Below are 19351 nucleotides of genomic sequence, written 5' to 3'. Positions count from 1 at the left end.
AAGGAGCTATGAAACTGAAGTTAGAAGTAGCAGCTCATTCTATTTGGTAGAAGAGTTTCTGGAAGAATTAAATACGAATTCCTTATCCCTAATCTAACCCATCTCTGAAGGAAGGCAAAGACAGGTAGGTGACCCTATAAGCATATTCTCATGAGAGGGGAACAGTCCTAAAAGTTTAAAGACAGAGCATACATCTGGAAATAATAGCCCATGTTAATCCAACTAACATTTCAGAAATAATTGATAGAAAGAATACAAGAAGACAAATGTTATGTGCTAACATATAAGAAAGCCAGGATTCACCAGGCTTAAATGAATCAACAGAATTAAGTGAAAGAGAAGGTGGATAAAATTAGATGACACAAGACAAAATTAGATATAAGAAAAGATGGCAGGGCAAATAAAATTGAGTAGCAGTTTATAAATTTGTTTTGGAAAAAAAGTAAAGAACAAAATATACACTATTGTGCATACTTACATACATTTATTTGGTGATAAGTCCCTCGCTTTATATTTGCCATATTATTTAATTTTCACAACAATCTATGCATTAGGTAATATGAACTAAGGCAGTGCTAATGAGCTGTAAAGCCAGATTTTCATTGCAGTGCTCTTTTTGATCTGAGTTGCTTGAGAAGTTTCGAGGGTTGAGAAAAACACAGAGTGATTACTGTGTGCAGAGATAGTTGTGCTGGCAAAGGTGGATAATGTAAATACAAAATATAGAAAAAGATGAAGAGACAAATGACACAGAAACAATAACCAGCTGATCAGTGTTACAACTAATGAGAAGTTGCTTGAACAACAGCAGCAGCAGCAACAAGAAGTCAGTCTGAGAAAAATAAAAAAAGTCATGGTACACCTGCAAAAGCAATGTAAGGAAAGCTACATCTAGTTGTTTTGCTGAATGGGCTAGGATACATTACAAAGTGGAGCATAAAAGTCTGTAAAAATAGAAGACAAAAAAGGGAAATTAAAAATTACCTAGAAAAGAATGAAAACAAGAATGCCTTTAGACTTTAATTTTTTTTAATATGAAGTACCACAGATAATGAATTCATACTACTGTATTTCCTAGGAGGGGAGATGTGGTAACCTGAGAATTATATAGCTCAAATAAATTGTTTTTCATTCATGGAAACTAATTAACTGTTAAAGAGTAAAGAGTTTAGAAAATAGACTATCCATGTATCTTTCTTCAAAATACTACTTTTAGACTTTTTCCAAAATTAATTAATACTAAATCCCAGACTGGTTAAATTGTGACATAAATTGACTTTCTTAACATGCAGAATGCAATTTATCTCTGGGTGATTTATTGCCAAATGGACTGTGCAGCCTAAGTGAATGTTTCTCGAGGCTTGCTGAAGTTATCTTTCTCTGATAATTACAGGATTGGTCTAGTACTAGGGTTTTTTTTTTTTTTCTTGTTTCTTTTGTCTTGGTTGTTTTTATTTTATTTTATCATGTGTCTCCTAACTCACAGGTTAGGGGAAGATCTTGTTATTTTTGAGGATGTCAAAAACTAATTACTCTTGCTGCCCTAAAAATGTAATTGGTAATGATGCCTAATCTGCTTTGGAGAATTTACTGGATGAAATTACACCTAGAATGAGTTTTCTCTCTATCACAGAAGCAAACTTGAATAGAAAATTATTATAGCCTCACTCTTATTAGACACATGTAATGATTTTGTACGACTTTAAATATTATATCGGATGAGTTGAGCCATTTTCATTATTTTATTTTTGTCCCTACCATTTAAAATCTTCAATGTAGTATTTATGCGTCTTCCCAAGTTATTAACCTTTTTAAAAGTCCAGTAGATTCTAATTGATGTAAACTACATAAAAATATGCAATAACAAGGACAATAAAAAAATGCACTTGAATGATAAGTCATTATATCTCAGTGGTGGGAATTTGAATGATGATTTTCCATCAGTCATTAAAATGTCTGATATTTTTAGAAATAACTTTAAAAAAAGATTTTATTTATTCATGAGAGACAGAGAGAGAGAGAGAGAGAGAGAGGGAGATAGATAGAGGGAGAAGCAGGCTCCCTGTAGGGAGCCAGATGCGAGACTCCATCCCAGGACCCTAGGATCACAACCTGAGCCAAAGGCAGATGCTCAACTGCTCTGCCACCCCGGTGCCCCTAGAAATAACTTTTATAATAAAATAAGAATTATATATGCAATTGATCACAAATGGTATTCATTAAAAATACATAGCAGAATACAGCAAGGTACAATCGTTTGTCAGGATGGTGTAAAGTTATTGGTATTTTTCTTTCATCTGATTTTCTGTGTTTTCCATTCATATCTGAAGAATCAGCTTCTATCCTTCCTGTACCAGACACAGGAGATGAGTGTCTTTCTCCATCATAAATGGAAAAAAATCTCAAATTGTCTCCCAGACAATGTGCTTTTATCTTCTATGCACTGTTTTTATTTCCTAAGCCACTGCAATAAATTCCTACGACAAGGTGCTTTTTCCTCCTGTGAAAGTCAGTGGGAGACTAAATGTGAGGAACACCATGACTGTCTTTACTGGTCCTTCTGCATCTCTAAGATACAAAGCCATCCTCCCTCCTTCTTTTTTTTTTTTTTTTTTTTTTAAGATTTTATTCATCCATTCATGAGAGAGAGAGAGAGAGAGAGAGATAGGCAGAGACACAGGCAGAGGGAGGAGCAGGCTCCCTGCAGGAAGCCCCATGTGGGACTCCATCCCAGGTCTCCAGGATCACACCCCAGGCCGAAGGCGGAGCCAAACCACTGAGCCACCTGGGCTGCCCCATCCTCCCTCATTCTAATGATTAAGATCAATTACTCCTGTCACTGTGATGACTCTGCCCAGCCTGCCAGAAGTGACTAGGCATCAGCCATAGCTTGGTTTTCTTAGTAAAGGGATTCCAAAATAAAGGGGGGGGGGGTCTCTTTTCACAAAAGCTCTCCCACTCTCTTCCCTCACCCCTGTCTTGATGATGAACAATAAAACTAAAAATATATTTTCTGATAAAGAGTTTATATAGTAATTGTCACCTTCATCATGATAATGATACCCTTAGGGAAATTTAAAATTTTAATGACTAAAAAGTAGTATATAGGAACAACTAACATCCAACCACTTCTTGGTTCCAAATTACTCTGGTCCTTCTTAAAAGGTTATTGGAGAGGATTAATAAACTTGAGACTGTGGAAAGCTCCTAGAGTGGGCTTGCCATCATATCTGCATATTATAAGTTTTAGTTTCATCATGCTTTTTTCCCTTTGGTTAGGCTAGCTTATGCATGTTGTTCGGAAATTATTTTTCATTGCTACTATTTTGTATGTTGTAGAGATTTCCATTTGTATATGTATTAAATCTGTATAAATACTTTTTCTGATTTATTTTTTGTTGTTTATTTTGTCATTTTTAAATGAAGACATTAATTTCTTTTGTAGTTTATTCCCTTTGAAAGTGTTTGGTGGTTTAACTTTCTTCTCTATAAAACAGCGTCCTGTTTATATTACTCAGATATTAATATGAGTGTCTGTATTCCCACTATTTTTAGGATTTCTTCAGTGGCAGTTGTGACATTTGGCTAACTTATTTATTTAGGATCCTATTGCTTAGGTTTATTTCTTTTTATGCTTTTTGAGCTCTTTATTCCATTGTGCTCACAAAGGTTAATTTGTATCATGTTTACATTTTGGAATTCATTGCACTTGTCTTTGTTATTTAATATTTAAATAATATATATAATATTTAAATGGAACCCAAATTCATCTACCTGATGCACAGCAAAGCCAATCACTGGGATATCAGGTTTGCGGCAAGAAAAGGGTTTATTCTAGGAGAGGCATCCAAATGAGAAGACAGGACAAGTCTAAAATCTGCCTTCCTGAAGGGGAAAGAACAAGTTTTTTATAATCATAGGGGTTGAGATTACATACATATTGATAAAGAGGGCAGGGAAACTTATGACTACTCATGAGGAAAAAATGGAGCATGCGCCTTGAGCAAACATATATGTAGCATATAGCCCATGCTCACTTTGGAGTAGAGACTTAATGTCAGAATGAGGAAAAATTTATTTCCTGATGTTGAGTTTCTTTTAAGGACAAGGAGAAGGGGCTGTGGGTATGCTCCAAGAGTTTATGTAAAGTGAATAGGATCTTGGGTTTGTTATTTTGGGTAAAGAATGCAGGGCCTTGCTTGTTCCTAGACTAGAACCATTTCAATTGACATTGAGTCCAGCTTCTGCAAGGACATCTAATGGATTTGTTAGTGGGGTTTGAAATGGCATAATAGGTGATCAGGAGAAAACAGTTCTCTGAAAAACAAGTTTTAAGTTTTCTACTAGTTTCAACCTCATTAACCCTGTGGGGCATGGTTTCAGTATGGATATTTGTTTCTCTTTGGTGCCTAAAATGTAACTTATTTTGTAGGGCATTGATTTTTAAAAAATCTTTTGCATGAAGTTATTTTTAGTATTACTTAGATTCCTATATTCTTGTTTTATTTGGCTTATGATCTATAAAGAATTAAGATATTTCTATAAAAATCACATAAAAATTTAATGTTTCTGTCAATTTCTTCTTATATTTATAAGTTCTTTATTTTATAAATATAATGGTAAATGAATATGGTACTCTGTAGCCTCACAAAATAAGTTTGTTGTCTTACTTAGTAAATTCTACCTTGAAATCATCGTTGATGTTAATGATGTGAGTTTATTTTTTGTTTCATTAGCATGATGTGTATTTGTTTTCATTTATAGTCAGTTCTTTCAAGGCAATTACTGAGACAGCATAGGTTTGGCTTTTTAGTTTTTTGCTGTTTTCCTTGACATTGAGAGTCCTATTAATTTTTATACATAAATTTTATTCCTTTTGTATTTATTGTCAAAATTGATATGGCTGGTCTCGCTTTTGAAAGATTCATTTACTTTATATTATTACATTACGTTTTCTTTATTTTGTTTTCTATTGTGCTCTAAACTATGTGAATTTTTGTTTTTGTATTTTTATATCATATATATTTTTTTTAATTAGAGCAGACACATGCTGTTTGATATCCTTGGCGTCCAGATATTAAGAATGAATTCTCTAAGCCAGGGGTTCCTTCTTATCTACACACTGATACTCATTTTGTTTTAGTTCTGGTTGTTTCTTTAAAAATTAGCTCTTTGTGGTACAAAAATGATAGACCCCTTGAATCCTTGAAGTTCAAGTTTATTTTTCTATTTCCTTAATTTGTGATAGACTTGTCAGAATAGAATTTCCTGGTAGAAACTTCTTGGTTTTGACTCTGCTGAGGAAATTACGTCATTGGCATACAGTAATTACAGTTGTAGAAGAGAGAATTGTAGTTAACGTAAACTTTTTTTTCTATCCCTCCCTTGGTTAATATGATTCTCTGTGTGATTATAGTATTCTCTTTTTAGTATTGGAGCTGCATAACTTCATAAAATAAGTTTGGTGTGTAGTTAATATTTATTAAATAATCTTTCTAAGTGTTGAGACTTGCAGTTGCGCGTATTTATGTTTTCCCTCATTTTAAGAAACTTTTCCCATTGTATCTATGTAATTAAGACATTTTGTTCATTTGTCCTAGTCTCTTCTTTTAACATACTAATTTTCCTACTGTCCTCTCTAGTATTTATGTTTTGTCCTGTACTGAATTCCATGTATTTTTTTCTACTAAACCTTAAATATCACAGATTTTTCAATTTTTAATAAAATATTTGATACTACTGATTTATACTTTTAATTTAGTTTTCAGCTTTGTAATGTTATTATCTCCCTTAAAAATGTTTTTTTTTATAATTTACCAGCTGCTTTTGAAGGGAAGCAGAATCTGCCACCCAAAAGATGCCTCTTTTGCACAAGAGTTATTTTGAGTTGATTGTTTTTAAAAAACACAGGAGAAACACAGGTCACAGGAGAAACTCTGAAAACCAGATACAAATTACCCTTTTGTAAGACTCATTTACATTTATAAAGGAAATCTGCATTTATAAGGATGTCCCTTTCTCTGTACCTAAAAGAGGATAACTAAATTTCTAGAAACTCTGCAGGCAAGGATTTAAATTTGCATAACAACCATAGCCTTGTTTACTGTGGTTTTCCTGGTAACTTCCTCTAACTGGTTTGCCACCCAAATACCTTTTGTCTTTAGCTGGAGATGTTATTTAAAGTGGTGGTGTGGGCTATTTCAAGAAGTTACTCAGTTTTAACTAGGTATCTCCCATATATTACAGGAGGTATGTATATTATTAAGCTTCTGTTTGTTTTTCTACTGTTAGTCTTTTATTATGGGCGGGAGATGAAGTCTCAGCCAAGAGCCTAGAAGGGTAGAAGTAAAATTATTTTTTCTCACCTATACTTTCGAACTTATTAACTCATCACTGTCTATTTTATGAGTCCAGAAACATAGAAACAAAAATCTCCCTTAACTGGTATTTTCTTTTCCTTACCTTGTTGATTTAAGTGTCTGTATGGGACAATCATGTTAAGTGTACCTTACCCAACTGGATTCTACACAAATGTGGGTGGTGTTGAGGTAGAAAAATTTTTCCTCTACCCTTCTAGATTTTTTTGCCTGGTAAATTGATAGAACACAGAGTAACAGGAAAAACATTAATTTAATTATGTACATACAGAAGCCTCATAAGAATCTGAGATCCCTGAGGCAGTCAGGCAGTTGGGGGCTATAAATATGCCATCCTGAGCAAAGGAGAAGAGGGTAGGGGTCTGAGAAAGAGGAAGAAGACAGTTCATAGGAAAATGAGAAGCGCAGTTGTTAAACAAATGTTTGCTATACTGTACAGAGACAATGGGACCCAGAAAGGAATTTGAGCTCTAGGCCCAGCTGCAGTTTCCCCAAACCCCAAACATCTAGCCCATATTCTTTGTGGTTATGTCTGGTGATAGTTCTCTTCCTGGACTAGGCCACCTATCTAAATTCTTCTAAGTATTTAAGGGGGAAATAAAAGCTATTGCTGAGTCTTTTGAGCCTTAATTGACTTTAGCTCAAAGTAATCCACTTGCCAAAGTGCCACATTTTGGGGAGGCTCTTCTGTACCCCTTCAGTGGTATTTGCTTGCCTTTTTTTTTTCCAGATGATGAAAACACTTTTTAGAATCAAATCTTAAAATTTGAACTCCGGAATTAGAAGCTGATTATTTATTTTCCATGCTTAGCTATTAAGTTTTTCAAGGTCATTGAGAAGATCGACTCCCTGATAGCTGCTTCCTGGGATCATTGCCTTCCTATCTTTTCTCTCTGAATATTTTGCAAATTATGTTCTGTAAAATTTTAAACCTAAAGGAAAGTTTAAAGAATTGCAACCCAAGCTTCATATTCCCAACACTTAAATTCTCGTATTAACATTTTGCTATACTTTTTAAATTGCACAACTGTTTAGCATGTCTATACCTTAGTTCATTTTATTTGTTATGGATTTGAGATTGAATTTTAGATATTAGTATTCTTTCCTATAAATACATCAACAGGTATATTATTAACTAAATTGAAATTTGTTTGCCATATTTTCTCTCTTGATAGCAATTTTGTTTTACTCTTAAATATACATTCGAGTTTTGACAAGTACATAAACCTTGTGTAACCCAATTTTCTATTAAAACATAAAATATTACAAAATTACAGTAAGTTCCCTCATGCTCCTTAGAAAATCCTAGCCCTTACCCTTCCAGAAATAAACAATGTTGTGATATTTTTCTCTGTCATTAGTTTTGCCTGTTTTAAAATTTAGTATACAGTCATGCAGTATATATTATACCACCTTTGAACATAGGACAGGATATAATATGGTGAAGAACATTGTAGGGAAAAGAGAAAACTTTTCCTTTCTTCGGCTGGTCTAATATTTAAATTGACATAAAATACATTCATAAGAGAAAAACACATTTAATTCATACATATGGGTGCTCATAGAAATGTGACTATCGAAGAAGTAACCAGAGTAGGAGCCTTTGAATCTTTTAGACAAACCATAAATTTGTGAAGAATTGGCAAGATAAAGGGGTCTGGACTTAGGGTAGCAAATTAGTGAAAAAGTAACAAGGTTTGTTTATATAACCATTGTGACCTTGAATCTTCTATCTCTGGTTACCCTCCAGGTGCAGGAAGAGTAGAGGAAGGTAAGAGTGTCTTTGTACTGACTGTTTCTTAAGTAACTTTAATTCAAAAGAATTAATATGCCAAAGTGGTATATTTTGGGGCAGTGTCCCAGAAGCACATCAGTATGTACTCTTTTGTATAAAGCCCCTTTCGCTCAGCATAATAATTTTGTGATCCATCCGTGTTGTTGAGTATATCATGAAATTGTTCCTTATTATTGCTAAGCAGTATTCCGTTACACAAATATACCATAATTTGTGTGTTCTCCAAGTGATGAACACCTGGGATGTTTATGGTTTTGATTGTTAGGAATCAATCTGTGAACATTTTTTTGCACCTCATTGTAAGCATCTGTTTTCATCTCTCTTGGCTAAATAACTGAGAGGACTGTGTCGTATATATGTATGATATATAGTTAATTTTTCCATATACTTCCAGAGTTTTTTCTGAAATGCTTTATACCATCTCCTACCCCCACCAATATGTATGTGAGTTATGGTTTGCTTGCAACTCCATTGATGTTTGGTTTTGTCATTCTTTTCATTTTAGCCATTCTCCTAGATATGTAATAGAATCTCATTGTTAGTAGACATCTATAGAAAAATCATTTCTGGTATATAGGTGCAGAGTAGTGTTGTTTCCAGATTTTAGGAACTAGTACTGATCAGCCTTGTTTCTATTGTTGATATGTGGTTAGGAAAGAAGCCCTACAGGCCAAACAGCCCCAGGCCTTCCAATATTGAAGGTGTCCAGCAAGGTCCTTCAGAACAAATTCTGCTAGATATTTTTTAACACAGTTTTGTATCAGCTCCCAAAATCCTTTTTGTTTTTAAGTTGAAATATAATTAACAAATGTTATCTTGGTTTTAGATATGCAGCATATTGATTAAGCAGTTACATACCTTACTCAGTGTTCACCATGATAAACGTAGTCACCATTTGTCACCATACAACATTGTTGCAGTATTATTTACTCTATTCCCTATGCTGTATTTTTCATCTCTGTGACTTAATTATTTTATAATTGGAAGTTTGTACCTCTTAATCCCCTTTATCTATTCCACCCATTTCCCACCCATCTCTCCTCTGGCAACTAACAATTTGTTCTCTGTTCCCAAAATCCTCTTTCAACTGGGACCGAAGTGCACTGTATTTTGGTGTAATTGCTTCCAATATGGTGAATGGAGCCTCTTATTTTAGTAATAAATGATGCTTTAGTCTCTATTTTTCATTATTGTCACTAATTTTTTAAAAGAAGCAAGAATTGTACATGGGCATTTACTTAATCATTTCCCTATCTTCTCATAGGGAAATGTTTAAAAGGGAAAAAAGCAACAGGTTATATACAGTTTATGAACTATGAAGCAACATTGCAAAAAGGCCCATTAATTCCTAAATCCATTTTTATCATCATATTCTAGAAGTGAGAATGGAACTGTCTGTAATCCATTTTTTGTCACTATATTAATAAGTTTGAGATGATTTTGTTTTATTTTAATCTCTAATTGAAATTTCACCCCAAGCAGGGTTTTCATATTGAAATTTATAATAAGGAGATTTTCCATGTTGTTGGTAGATTGTGTTTCAGGCTTTTTAATTTTATTTTATTTTTTCAAATAGGAACAATCAGTTTCTAAGCTGTGACATAACAAAAGCTCCTACCAATTCTAATGTACTAAAATACAATTGAAGTAACTTGCTAGCCTGGGGGGAAAAAGAACTAAATAAATGTGCATTATGATATTAACTTTTCATTTTTCAAGGCAGAGATTAGAGTTTATGTCTGAAAGTTAATGTTCTGTTACTAAAAATTCTGATATCTAGTCAGTTTTCTAATTTAAAAGGCCAACTGATTGTCATTGCTTGCACTGAAAAACTATCATTCAACAGTTTCCTTTCTTCCTTCTATCCTTCCTCCATCTCTGTCTCTCACACATTCTTTCTTCCTTTCTTTTAATCTCTCTCTCTCTCTCTCTCTCTCTCTCTCTCTCTCTCTCTCTCCCCCCCCCCCTCTCCCTCTCCCTCTCTTTTTCTGGCTCATTTACACATGTAGGTGTAGGCCCTGGAAGAAGTCTACTGGATATTTGAAAATAACATTCTGATTAAAAAAAAAAAATCTAGTGGTGAATGTGCTGCCATATGGCAGGTGAAGGCACCCTGCATATGACTCCTATAAACAGGTTCAAATATGCTGGTCCATATCAACCTTGTGGTAGAGCAGCTGTTTAACCCATTCAAACTGGAAATAAATGAATACCAAACAACTGAGAGCACTTAAAAGCTATTCATTTGCAGCTTGCTATAGCAAGAGAGTGAGCCACCATCACTTGAGTTTGGGCAAAGATTCAAAAGCAGGCAGGTGAGGGGTAAAGCTTTATAGAGGAAAAAAGGGAAAGCTTTCAAGTATGCCCTCATGGTTGAATAGAGATAGTGGTCTGAATTTCTCTAAGTCTGACTAATAGATAATAGTTGGCTTCCTGGGCTGATTAGTATAAATAGAAAATTGGTTTCTTGGGCAGGTTGCTGCAGGTTGTGGGTGAGAGTTCTCTTTCTGTGTACGGTTTGGTCCTTGTCCGTTTGCATTTCAGTTCTTCAAAACTGAAGATTGAAATCACTGTTTAATGGATACAAAGTTTCAGTTTTATAAGGTGAGGAGAGTTCTGGGTAGTGATGGTTGTACAAAAATATGAATGTTCTTCATACCACTGAAGTATACACTTTAAAATGGTTAAAATAGTGAATTGTGTATTATGAGTATTTTATCACAATAATATAATTGGGAAAAAAAGAAACGTTTGTACAGGAACACAATTTGAATAGAACATTCCTCTCATTATGCAAAGAATATAAAGCTTTGAAAAGAAACTACAAATAGCCCTCATCTCAAAGATTCATTCCATTGCTTATGTTTTTCGGGGTTTTTTTCTTAATTAATTTTTATTTTATTTTAATTCCAGTATAGTTAACCTACAGTGTTGAATTAATTTCAGGTATATAATATAGTGATTCAACAAATCTTTATATTACTCAATGATCATCATGGTGCGTATACTCTAAATCCCCTTCACCTGTTTCCCCCATCCCCCCCACCTCCCCTCCAGTAACCATTAATTGGTTCTCTATAGTTAATCTATTTTTTGGTTTGTCTCTTTTTTTTTCCCTTTATTCATTTGTTTTGTTTCTCAAATTCCACATATGAGTGAAATCGTATGGTGCTTGCCTTTTTCTGACTGACTTATTTTGCTTAGCATTATATCCTCGAGATCCATCCATGTTGTTGTAAATGACAAGATTACATTCTTTTTTATGGCTGAGTAATATTCCATTGAATATGCATACCACGTCTTCTTTATCCATTCATCAGTTGATGGACACTTGAGCTATTTCCATACTGTGGCTATTGTAGATAATGCTGTCATATGAACAGAAATCTCACAGAGGAAGACATAGACATGGCCAACATGCATATGAGAAAATGCTCTGCATCACTTGCCATCAGGGAAATACAAATCAAAACTACAATGAGATACCACCTCACACCAGTGAGAATGGGGAAAATTAACAAGGCAGGAAACAACAAATGTTGGAGAGGATGCGGAGAAAAGGGAACCCTCCTACACTGTTGGTGGGAATGTGAACTGGTGCAGCCACTCTGGAAAACTGTGTGGAGGTTCCTCAAACAGTTAAAAATATACCTGCCCTACGACCCAGCAATTGCACTGTTGGGGATTTACCCCAAAGATACAAATGCAATGAAACGCCGGGACACCTGCACCCCGATGTTTCTAGCAGCAATGGCCACTATAGCCAAACTGTGGAAGGAGCCTCGGTGTCCAACGAAAGATGAATGGATAAAGAAGATGTGGTTTATGTATACAATGGAACATTACTCAGCTATTAGAAATGACAAATACCCACCATTTGCTTCAAGGTGGATGGAACTGGAGGGTATTATGCTGAGTGAAGTAAGTCAGTCGGAGAAGGACAAACATTATATGTTCTCATTCATTTGGGGAATATAAATAATAGTGAAAGGGAATATAAGGGAAGGGAGAAGAAATGTGTGGGAAATATCAGAAAGGGAGACAGAACGTAAAGACTGCTAACTCTGGGAAACGAACTAGGGGTGGTAGAAGGGGAGGAGGGCGGGGGGTGGGAGTGAATGGGTGACGGGCACTGGGTGTTATTCTGTATGTTAGTAAATTGAACACCAATAAAAAAAAATAAAAAAAAAAAAGAAAATGCCAAAAAAAAAAAAAAAAGATAATGCTGTCATAAACATTGGGTGCATGTCTCCCTTTGAATTAGTGTATTTGTATTCTTCAGGTAAATACCTAGTAGAGCAATTGCTGGATCATAGGGTAGTTCTTAACTTTTTGAGGAACCTCCGTTCTATTTTCCAGAGTGGCTGCGCCAGTTTGCCTTCCCACCAACAGTGCCCAAGGGTTCCTTTCTCTCCGCATCCTCACCAACACTCCTTGCTTCTTGTGTTGTTGATTTTAGCCATTTGGACAGGAATGAAGTGATATCTCATTGTAGTTTTGATATGCATTTCCATGACAATAAGTGATCTTGAGCATCTTGTCATGTGTCTATTGGCCATCCAGATGTCTTCTTTGGAAAAATGTCAGTTCATGTCTTCTGCCCATTTTTTAAATGGATTATTCCTTTTATGGGTGTTGAGTTTTAGAAGTTCTTTATATATTTTGAATACTAACCCTTTATTGGATATGTCATTTGCAAATATTTTCTATTCAGAAGATTGCCTTTTAGTTTTGCTGAGTGTTTCCTTCATTGTATAGAAGCTTTTTATTTGGAAGTAGTCCAAATAGTTTATTTTTTATCTTGTTTCCCTTGCCTCATGAGACATATCTAGACAGAAGTTGCTATAGTTGATGTCAAAGAACTTCTGCCTGTGTTCTTTTCTAAAATTTTTATGGTTTCAGATCTCACATTTAGATCTTTAATACATTTTGAATTTATTTTTGCATATGGTGTAAGAAAGTGGTACAGTTTCATTTTTTGCATGTTCCTGTCCAGTTTTCCCAACACCATTTATTGAAGAGACAATCTTTCTCCCATTCGATATTTTTTCCTGCTTTGTTGCAGATTGACCGTATAATTGTGGGTTCATTTCTGGTTTTTCTATTCTGTTCTCTTGATCTTGTGTCTATTTTTGTGGGAGTACCATACTGTTTTGATCACCACAGCTTTGTAATATGACTTGAAGTCTAGAATTGTGATGTCTCCAGCTTCTTTTTGTTTCTCAAGGTTGTTTTGGCTACTTGGGGTCTTCTGTGATTCCATACAAATTGCAGGCTTATTTGTTCTAGCTCTGTGAAAAATGCTGGTGGTATTTTGATAGGAATTGTATATTTAATATAGATTGCTTTGGGTAGCATAGACATTTTAACAATGTTTGTTCTTTCATTCCATGAGCGTGGAATGTCTTTCCATTTCTTTGTGTCATCATCAATTTCTTTTGTCAGTGTTTTATAGTTTTCCAAGTATAGGTCTTCACCTCTTTGGTTAGGTTTACTCCTAGGTATCTTCTTGTTTTTAGTGCAATTGTAAATGGGATTGATTCCTTAATTTCTTTCTGCTACTTTATTATTGGTGTATAGAAATGAAATGGATTTTTTTTACACTGATTTTGTATCCTGTGACTTTAGTGAATTCATTTATCAGTTCTAGCAGTTTTCTGGTAGAATATTTTTGGGTTTTCTCTGTATAGTCTCATGTCATCTGCAAATAGTCAAAGCTTTGCCTCTTCTTTTTGGATTTGGATGCCTTTTATTTTGTCTTGTTGTCTGACTGCTGTGTCTAGGACTTCCAGTACTATGTTGAATAAAAGTTATCAGACTGGACATCCCTGTCTTGTTCCTGACCATAGAAGAAAAGTTCTCATTTTATATCCCCATTTAAGATGGTACTAGTTGTAGGTTTTTTCATATATGATGAAAAGGTATGATGTTGAGGTATGTTCCCTCTAAACCTACTTTATTGAGAGTTTTTTATGATGAATATTGTTGTACTTTGTCAAATGCTTCTTCTGTGTCTATTGAAAGGGTCATATGTTTCTTCTTTCTTTCATTAATTTGATGTATCATATTGATTGATTTGTGAATACTTAGCCACCCTTGCAATCTAGGAATAAATCCCACTTGATCATGGTGAATGATGTTTTTAATGTATTGTTGAATTCAGATTGCTATTATTTTATTGAGGATTTTTTGCATCTATGTTCACGAGGGATATTGGCCTGTAGTTCTCTTTTTTAGTGGTGTCCTTATCTGGTTTTTGTATGAGGGTAATGCTGGCCTGATAGAATGAATTTGCAAGTTTTCCTTCCCTTTCTTTCTTTTTTTTGGGGGAGGAATAGTTTGAGAAGAATAAGTATTAATTGTTCTTTAAATATTTGGTAAAATTTGTCTGTGAAGCCATCTGGTCCAGGACTTTTGTTTGTTTGGAGATTTTTTAAAAATACTAATTCAATTTCCTTGGTGGTTATCAATCTGTTCAAATTTTCTATTTCTTCTTGTTTCAGTTTTGGTAGTTTAATTTCTAGGAGTTAATCCATTTCTTCCAGGTTATCTAATTTGTTGCCATAGTTTTTCATAATATTCTTTTATAATTGTTTATATTTGTGTGGTGTTGGTTCTTATTTCTCTTTTCTCATTTGTGATTTTATTTATTTGAGTCCTTTCTCTTTTTTTCTTCATAAGTCTGGTCAGAAGTTTATCAATTTTTTTTAAGTTTATCAATTTTATTGATTTTTCCCCCCCAGCTCCTGGGTTTCATTAATCTGTTCTGTTTTGTTTTTTGTTGTTGTTGTTGTTATTGTTGTTGTTTTTGTTTTAGCTTTTATATCATTTATTTCTGCTCTAATCTTTATTGTTTCCTTCCTTCTGCTGGATTTAGGCTTTGTTTGTTCTTTTTTTAGCTCCTTTAGGTATAAGGTTAGGTTGTTTATTTGAGATTTTTCTTGCTTCTTGACGTAGGCCTGTAATGCTATAAACTGCTGCATTCCAAAGGTTTTGGACTATTGTGTTTTCACTTTCATTTGTTTCTATGTATTTTTTAAAATTTCTTCTTTTGGGACGTCTGGGTGGCTCAGCAGTTAAGCGTTTGCCTTCACCCCAGGGTGTGATCGTGGAGTCCAGGGATTGAGTCCCCACATCAGGCTCCCTGCATGGAGCCTGCTTCTTTCTCTACCTATGTCTCTGCCTCTCTCTCTCTGTGTCTCTCATGAATAAATAAATAAAATCTTTAAATAAATAAGTACATAAATAAATTTCTTCTTTTAATTCCTTCTTGACCCATTCATTGTTTTATAGCATTATTATTATTTAGTGCCCCTCTTTGTCTCTTGTTACATTCTTTGTTTTAAAGTCCAATTAGTTTGATATAAGTATTGCCACTTCTCTGCTTTTTCCAGCTTGCTGTTCATTGCATCAAGTATGTTTCTACTCCTGTTTATTGCACAATTCATCTCTAATTCTTTTTTAAATCTTTTATCTCTGTGATAAGGGTCTCCGTTCTTTTCTCAAGCCCAGCGAGTATCCTTACATTGCTTTATTATCCATCAGACATGTTATTTATATCTGTTTCACTTAGATCTCTGACCATGGATTTACCTTCTTTCACTTGGGATAAATTGCTCTGTCTTTGCATTTTGTTTAAGTCTTTGCCTTCTGTGTTAGAAAAGCTAGTTATATCTCCTGCTCTACATAAAGTAGTGAGTTTATGAAAAAAAGACCATGTAGTGCCAAGGACCTGGCACTTTAGGGAGTGTCTCCATTGTGTGCTGCATTCCCTCTGCCGTTGTGTTCTTGCTGCAGAGGCTCTGCTTGCCTACCATGGGCAGTGTTTGGTCCCTGGCCTAACTGGCAAGTTTTAGCTAGGTGTGTCCTGGTCTTCTTGTGAAATGAGACCTGTCACTACATCTACCAGAACTGAAGCCTGGCCATAAGCTCTAGTTGGGAGACATGGTTTGGGTGGGAGCTTGTGCTGGTGTTCTGGGGGAGGGTCCGGACATGCAAGGACTGAGGCAAGTGTTTCTGAATAGGGCAGTTCTACTGGAGCACAGGGGGTAGAGCTTGGTGTAAGCAAGTTAGGCAGCCAATATTGGCACTATCCTGTTTCCTGTAGTTGGCTCTGTGTTCATGAGAGGTGGGGGAAGACAATGGAACTGGCCAGCTCCTTTTTTTTCCCAGAGTGGTGTCTGCATGAATGCTGCCTCTCAGAGACATGCTCTTAAGAGTGAATAATCTCCCCAGTGTGTGCCCGGGGCACTCTACAATTCACTCTTTCTTTTTTTTTTTTTTTTAATTTATTTTTTATTGGTGTTCAACTTACTAACATACAGAATAACCCCCAGTGCCCGTCACCCATTCACTCCCACCCCCCGCCCTCCTCCCCTTCCACCACCCCTAGTTCGTTTCCCAGAGTTAGCAGCCTTTACGTTCTGTCTCCCTTTCTGATATTTCCCACACATTTCTTCCCCCTTCCCTTATATTCCCTTTCACTATTATTTATATTCCCCAAATGAATGAGAACATGTAATGTTTGTCCTTCTCCGACTGGCTTACTTCACTCAGCATAATACCCTCCAATTCACTCTTTCTAGGCTGTGTGCTCCCAGGTTGTTTGCCTGCCTTCTCTCCAGGAACAGGGCAGTACTCTCCAGGCTGTATCCCAGCCAAGTCTGCTGACCTTTAAAACTCCAGGCTTTAAGCCTCACTGGTTGCAGGAACTCAGGGAATTCAGCTCATCTCATTTTCCAAGTCAGTGGCTTTGGGGAAATATTCTCCTTGTGCATTCCCCTGTGTGTTCCTGTCTTTGTCACCCTTCTTGGTAACCATGGCTCCCCCCTCTTCCACAGCAGCCATGGTCCGTTTCTCCCCTAAGCCACATCTCTGTGCTTCCTACTGTCTTCGATGTGGTCTCTTTTCTCTGTTTAGTTGAGCTTTTTCTGTCAGTTTTCAGGTTGATTTCTGGGGTATTTAGGATGATTTGATAGTTATCTAGTTGCTGTATGTGATACAAGGCAAACCTAGGGTCCTATTCCATGTTCTTCTGCTGGGTCTGTTTGTTTTTTTATTTTAATTGCTATACTATTAATTATACTGTTAATATACAGTTTATATTAGTTTCAGGTGCTCAATATAGTGATTTAGCACTTCCCTATAACACCCAGTACTCATCAGAAGTGCACACCTTAATCTCCATCACCTACTTTACCCAATCCCTTATCAACCTCCCCCTCTGGTACCCATTAGTTTGTTTTCTATACTAAGAGTCTGTTTCTTGATTTATGTCTCTCTCTCTCTCTCTCTGTCTTTGCTTACTTGTTTGGTTTCTTAAATTCTACATATTGAAATGGCTTAACAGCATAAAGTTGAACAAAAATCAAAATGGCTACACTAATGGGTCAGCAAAGCTTGGTCTTAAAATAACCTTTTTCCCCTCTTCTGCAAATCTCTCCTCCTCCTTTCTCAGCCTTTTGTTTCATGAACTTGGTACTATCTTGAAAATGACTAATGAAGCTGGCAGCAAATACGTAATTCCTATCAAAACTGGCTAGATCCCTTATTTCTGTAGAAAACGTCCCAACCTCTTCCTGTGGCATGGGGGTGTGGTTGCAGTTTTTGAAAGCCATAGCCTGCTGCAGCATCCCTTGCCCAGCAAAGCAATAAAGCTATTATTCCTCCGTAACCCAACTTCCGTCTGTATTATATTTTGGCTCTGAAGCACAGAGGTGGGTTTTCAATATGAATGAAAAATATAGTATTTGTCTTCATCTGACTGACTTATTTCGCTGAGCATTATATTCTCTAGCTCTATCCCTGTTGTTGCAAATGGCAAGATTTCATTACTAGATTATTTTTTGAATGTGCAAGCATTGTATTTTAATTATCCCTATTTGAAAGTTCAAAAAGCTGCTTCATTATATGTTACAGTTCTCAAAGGATTTCCCAGGTTTTATCAAATTCATGTTTCAGAGTTACTTCAGGCATATTAGCAGATGCATTGTCAATCTGCTTTGCTTGTGCTTTGAATCTTCCTACAATATTGAAGTGAATAGCATGCTGTAACTTACCAAGCAGATGGTGGGAAGGTCTAGAGGCCCATGATCTGGCTCTTCCTGGTAGCTAGACCCTTGCATTAGGTTTGCCAGACAGGAGAAATTTAAGAGTCCAAATTTGTGTTGAGTTTCATGGGTTAAACATTTATAGAATCAAAGTAGCAAAATACCCATGATTTCAGGAATATAACCATTAAAACTTGGATAGTCACTTGAAGATATATTTCTCAAGTTTCTTCACTTTGCATTCATATTATAAAAGATAAAAATCACTGCCATGTCTGGCAATGCTGACCATTCCTGTGCCACCTGCCAGAGTCTTGTCCAGAGACCAAATATCAGGAGTCTCTTGGGTAAAAACCAATCATTGTTATACCTATAACCCAGAAGACATTTGAATATTTCCTTGTTTTTAAGAACTTAAGAGATGCCTCATGTATCGATTTGTATATTTTGTGTTTTGTCAGTGAATGTAAAGGAAGATGACATTGCAGAAACAGGAAGTTTCTAGTTTTCCTGGAAGTTTTATTGTCAAGCTGTAAAAAAAGCTTCAGAGTATCCCTTGAGCTCATATATCCTTTTCTGATAATTCTGGTGTTCCCTAGAGTTCCAATGGGCTATATATAAATATTACATTTCTTTGCAGAGAGCTTTGATAAACTCTTTGAAGTCTTTGGAAGAGGTACTCAGAATAGAAGGTGATCCAATCTGATTGTGAATGCAAAGTAATGGGTCCAAAGAGATGACTCTCTGAATGAAAATCTTTGTTTATTGTTCCCCACCACCTAATTTCTTATATTGAAACATAAGTACTACTGGAAAACAATTTGGAGGGAGGCTCCTCAAAAAAATTAAAAATAAAATTACCATATGATCAATCAATAAGTTGGAGAAAGACAAATACCATATGATTTCACTCATATGTGAAATTTAAGAAACAAGACAAATGAGCAAAGGGGAAAAAGAGAGAGAGGCAAACGAAGAAACAGACTTTTAACTCTATAGAGAGCAAATTGATGGTTACCAGAAGGGTGGTAGGTGGGGGGTTGGATTTAATAGATGATGGGTATTAAGGAGGGCACTTGTGATGAGCAGGAGTGATATATGCAAGTATTAAATTACAGTATTGATACTAT

The 19351-nt window shown here is 35.5% G+C and overlaps 1 long non-coding RNA gene across 1 annotated transcript in view; it reads left to right on the top strand.

The window, feature by feature from the left end:
- LOC119868187 overlaps window positions 1-8246 on the top strand; it is an 88210-nt gene extending 79964 nt beyond the window's left edge. Inside the window, exons 3-4 of the long non-coding RNA XR_005385928.1 lie at window positions 1-124; window positions 8128-8246. This is a non-coding gene — a long non-coding RNA (uncharacterized LOC119868187). The remainder of the gene's footprint in view (window positions 125-8127) is intronic.
- The last annotated feature ends 11105 nt before the right edge of the window (window positions 8247-19351 follow it).

This window comes from Canis lupus, chromosome X, assembly GCF_011100685.1.
Source record: "Canis lupus familiaris isolate Mischka breed German Shepherd chromosome X, alternate assembly UU_Cfam_GSD_1.0, whole genome shotgun sequence".
NCBI lineage: Eukaryota > Metazoa > Chordata > Mammalia > Carnivora > Canidae > Canis > Canis lupus.
Note: the sequence above shows the minus strand (reverse complement) of the source record. Positions and strands in the feature narration are given on the sequence as shown.